Raw genomic sequence first — 5,000 nt, 5'->3', positions numbered from 1 at the left:
GGGGCAGGCTCCGGGTTGACCTGGTGGCCGGACGGGAATTAAGCCCGGAGCCCGGGGCAGGGCGACCCCGGACGGACGGGGGTATGCCGGACGGGGCTCCGCCGGCCCCTGCCCGCGGGGGCAGGCTCCGGGTTGACCTGGTGGCCGGAGGAGAATTAAGCCCGGAGCCCGGGGCAGGGCGACCCCGGACGGACGGGGGTCCGCCTGGCCCCTGCCCGCGGGGGCAGGCTCCGGGTTGACCTGGTGGCCGGACGGGGATTAAGCCCCGGCTCGGAGCAGGGCAAGCCCGGGCGGAGGGGGGTCCGCTTGGCCCCTGCCCGCGGGGGCAGGCTCCGGGTTGACCTGGTGGCCGGACGGGGATTAAGCCCCGGCTCGGAGCAGGGCAAGCCCGGGCGGACGGGGGTCCGCCTGGCCCCTGCCCGCGGGGGCAGGCTCCGGGTTGACCTGGTGGCCGGACGGGAATTAAGCCCGGAGCCCGGGGCAGGGCGACCCCGGACGGACGGGGGTCCGCCGGCCCCTGCCCGCGGGGGCAGGCTCCGGGTTGACCTGGTGGCCGGAGGAGAATTAAGCCCGGAGCCCGGGGCAGGGCGACCCCGGACGGACGGGGGTCCGCCTGGCCCCTGCCCGCGGGGGCAGGCTCCGGGTTGACCTGGTGGCCGGAGGAGAATTAAGCCCGGAGCCCGGGGCAGGGCGACCCCGGACGGACGGGGGTCCGCCTGGCCCCTGCCCGCGGGGGCAGGCTCCGGGTTGACCTGGTGGCCGGACGGGAATTAAGCCCGGAGCCCGGGGCAGGGCGACCCCGGACGGACGGGGCTCCGCCGGCCCCTGCCCGCGGGGGCTGGCTCCGGGTTGACCTGGTGGCCGCTCGGGACTTAAGCCCGGAGCCCGGGGCAGGGCGACCCCGGACGGACGGGGCTCCGCCTGGCCCCTGCCCGCGGGGGCAGGCTCCGGGTTGACCTGGTGGCCGGACGGGGAATAAGCCCGGAGCCCGGGGCAGGGCGACCCCGGACGGACGGGGGTCCGCCGGCCCCTGCCCGCGGGGGCAGGCTCCGGGTTGACCTGGTGGCCGCTCGGGACTTAAGCCCGGAGCCCGGGGCAGGGCGACCCCGGACGGACGGGGGTATGCCGGCCCCTGCCCGCGGGGGCAGGCTCCGGGTTGACCTGGTGGCCGGTTTGCTTTCGGGCCACCAGGTCAACCCGCTGCCTGTATGGGGTTGACCTGGTGGCCGCTTTCCTTCCCGGCCACCAGGTCAACCCGCTGAATGTATGGGGTTGACCTGCTGGCCGCTTTCCTTCCCGGCCACCAGGTCAACCCGCTGAATGTATGGGGTTGACCTGCTGGCCGCTTTTCTTCCCGGCCACCAGGTCAACCCGCTGAATGTATGGGGTTGACCTGCTGGCCGCTTTCCTTCCCGGCCACCAGGTCAACCCGCTGAATGTATGGGGTTGACCTGCTGGCCGCTTTCCTTCCCGGCCACCAGGTCAACCCGCTGAATGTATGGGGTTGACCTGCTGGCCGCTTTTCTTCCCGGCCACCAGGTCAACCCGCTGAATGTATGGGGTTGACCTGCTGGCCGCTTTCCTTCCCGGCCACCAGGTCAACCCGCTGAATGTATGGGGTTGACCTGCTGGCCGCTTTCCTTCCCGGCCACCAGGTCAACCCGCTGAATGTATGGGGTTGACCTGCTGGCCGCTTTCCTTCCCGGCCACCAGGTCAACCCGCTGAATGTATGGGGTTGACCTGCTGGCCGCTTTCCTTCCCGGCCACCAGGTCAACCCGCTGAATGTATGGGGTTGACCTGCTGGCCGCTTTCCTTCCCGGCCACCAGGTCAACCCGCTGAATGTATGGGGTTGACCTGCTGGCCGCTTTCCTTCCCGGCCACCAGGTCAACCCGCTGAAAGTATGGGGTTGACCTGGTGGCCGCTTTCCTTCCCGGCCACCAGGTCAACCCGCTGAAAGTATGGGGTTGACCTGGTGGCCGCTTTCCTTCCCGGCCACCAGGTCAACCCGCTGCCGGCATGGGGTTGACCTGCTGGCCGCAGAGGGGCAGGCTCCGGGTTGACCTGGTGGCCGGACGGGGATTAAGCCCCGGCTCGGAGCAGGGCAAGCCCGGGCGGAGGGGGGTCCGCTTGGCCCCTGCCCGCGGGGGCAGGCTCCGGGTTGACCTGGTGGCCGGTTTGCTTTCGGGCCACCAGGTCAACCCGCTGAATGTATGGGGTTGACCTGCTGGCCGCTTTCCTTCCCGGCCACCAGGTCAACCCGCTGAATGTATGGGGTTGACCTGCTGGCCGCTTTCCTTCCCGGCCACCAGGTCAACCCGCTGAATGTATGGGGTTGACCTGCTGGCCGCTTTCCTTCCCGGCCACCAGGTCAACCCGCTGAATGTATGGGGTTGACCTGCTGGCCGCTTTCCTTCCCGGCCACCAGGTCAACCCGCTGAATGTATGGGGTTGACCTGCTGGCCGCTTTCCTTCCCGGCCACCAGGTCAACCCGCTGAAAGTATGGGGTTGACCTGCTGGCCGCTTTCCTTCCCGTCCACCAGGTCAACCCGCTGAATGTATGGGGTTGACCTGCTGGCCGCTCTGCTTCCCGGCCACCAGGTCAACCCCCTGCCGGTATGGGGTTGACCTGCTGGCCGCAGAGGGGCAGGCTCCGGGTTGACCTGGTGGCCGGCAGGGACTTCAGCCCCAGGGCCCCTGGCAGGGCGACCCTGCCCTTGTTCCCCAGAAAAGGAGAGAGCTGGCTCGCAGCGGGAAAAGCTGCCTACGGCACCTGGGATTCCCAGGCGGTCACCCATCCAAGTACTAGCCAGGCCCGGGACGGTTTACCTTCCGAGATCGGACGGGATCGGGGGCCTTCCGTCCGGTATGGCCGTAGGCACTCGGCTCCGGTCCGCCTCGTCCCCTTTCCCTTACTGACTCCCCTGCCTCGGGTGGGCCCGATCCTTTTTTCCGTTTTTTTTTTTCGCTCCGGAGGCTTCATGAGCCCCCCCCCAACACCCCTTTGGGGGTCGGTGAAAATTTTTTTTTCAGACTTCCAGGGGCCCGATCCTGGCCGCGGGCACCCGGCTCCGGGCACCCGGCTCCGGGCCGCCTCGTCCCCTTTCCCTTACTGACTCCGCTGCCTCGGGTGGGCCCGATCCTTTTTTCCGTTTTTTTTTTTCCGCTCCGGAGGCTTCGTGAGCCCCCCCCAACACCACTTTGGGGGTCGGTGAAAAATTTTTTTTCAGACTTCCAGGGGCCCGATCCTGGCCGCGGGCACCCGGCTCCGGGCACCCGGCTCCGGGCCGCCTCGTCCCCTTTCCCTTACTGACTCCCCTGCCTCGGGTGGGCCCGATCCTTTTTTCCGTTTTTTTTTTTTTTCGCTCCGGAGGCTTTATGAGCCCCCCCCAATACCACTTTGGGGGTCGGTGAAAAAAATTTTTCAGACTTCCAGGGGCCCGATCCTGGCCGCCGGCACCCGGCTCCGGGCACCCGGCTCCGGGCCGCCTCGTCCCCTTTCCCTTACTGACTCCCCTGCCTCGGGTGGGCCCGATCCTTTTTTCCGTTTTTTTTTTTTTCGCTCCGGAGGCTTTATGAGGCCCCCCCTAACCGTTTTTGGGGTCGGTGAAAATTTTTAGTCAGACTTCCAGGGGCCCGATCCTGGCCGCGGCTTCGCAGGCTGGCCTGGGGGGGGGGGGGCATCTCTAGCTCCGGCCGCGGACGGCGAGACGCTCGGCCACCAGGTCAGCCCGGAGGAAAAGGCTGAAAAAAATGTCTAAGTCCCCCCGGGACACCAGGTCAACCCGGAGGAAAAGGCTGAAAAAAATGTCTAAGTCCCCCCGGGACACCAGGTCAACCCGGAGGAAAAGGCTGAAAAAAAGTCTAAGTCCCCCCGGGACACCAGGTCAACCCGGAGGAAAAGGCTGAAAAAAATGTCTAAGTCCCCCCGGGACACCAGGTCAACCCGGAGGAAAAGGCTGAAAAAAAGTCTAAGTCCCCCCGGGACACCAGGTCAACCCGGAGGAAAAGGCTGAAAAAAAGTCTAAGTCCCCCCGGGACACCAGGTCAACCCGGAGGAAAAGGCTGAAAAAAAGTCTAAGTCCCCCCGGGACACCAGGTCAACCCGGAGGAAAAGGCTGAAAAAAAGTCTAAGTCCCCCCGGGACACCAGGTCAACCCGGAGGAAAAGGCTGAAAAAAATGTCTAAGTCCCCCCGGGACACCAGGTCAACCCGGAGGAAAAGGCTGAAAAAAAGTCTAAGTCCCCCCGGGACACCAGGTCAACCCGGAGGAAAAGGCTGAAAAAAAGTCTAAGTCCCCCCGGGACACCAGGTCAACCCGGAGGAAAAGGCTGAAAAAATGTCTAAGTCCCCCCGGGACACCAGGTCAACCCGGAGGAAAAGGCTGAAAAAAATGTCTAAGTCCCCCCGGGACACCAGGTCAACCCCGAGGAAAAGGCTGAAAAAATGTCTAAGTCCCTGCTCGGCCATCAGGTCAACCCCATTCAAAGTGACGGGTTGACCTGATGGCCGGCAGTCTCACGGAAGTCCGGATGGGGTCGCCAAAAGTGCCCTCGGCCGACCGAGAGAACCAGGAGGTCGGATAGGATTTCAGATTGGTCCCCCTAAATTGGCGGTTGGATTTTTCGACTAGTTCATTTTGACGGGTGCGAGGAGATTTCTGAGAACAGGTTTTTCGGAACCTGTGAGAACCAGAGATGAGCCTCGGGGACCAATCTGCGCGTTGTACCCGATCTTGTGAGGGGGGACAGGGGCACGTTGGCAGGTGGGGCGGCCCCCGGCCCCCCCGAGCCCCCCCTTTTCCGGCTCTTTTCCTCCGGGGACCCCGTCGTCCCCTCGCACCCCCGGTGCAGGCCCGGTGGCCGGGATGCGAACTCCGACTGTCGGCGCCCCCCGGAGGGAGGGGGGGCCCGCTCCTCTCTCGCCTTCCGATCGATGTGGCGCTCACGTTCGCGACGGGAAGGGTCCTTCGCGGGCCGGCGCCCCCGACCGCAGGGG

The 5,000-nt window shown here is 65.9% G+C and overlaps 1 non-coding gene across 1 annotated transcript; it reads right to left on the bottom strand.

The window, feature by feature from the left end:
• Positions 1-2,763: 2,763 nt before the first annotated feature.
• On the bottom strand, positions 2,764-2,882 carry LOC141979779 (5S ribosomal RNA). Its single transcript, XR_012637171.1, has one exon. It is a non-coding gene; the product is annotated as a 5S ribosomal RNA (ribosomal RNA).
• Positions 2,883-5,000: the final 2,118 nt, after the last annotated feature.

Source organism: Natator depressus, chromosome 28 (genome assembly GCF_965152275.1).
Source record: "Natator depressus isolate rNatDep1 chromosome 28, rNatDep2.hap1, whole genome shotgun sequence".
In the NCBI taxonomy this organism is placed as follows: Eukaryota; Metazoa; Chordata; order Testudines; family Cheloniidae; genus Natator; species Natator depressus.
This window is presented reverse-complemented; position numbering and strand designations above follow the sequence as displayed.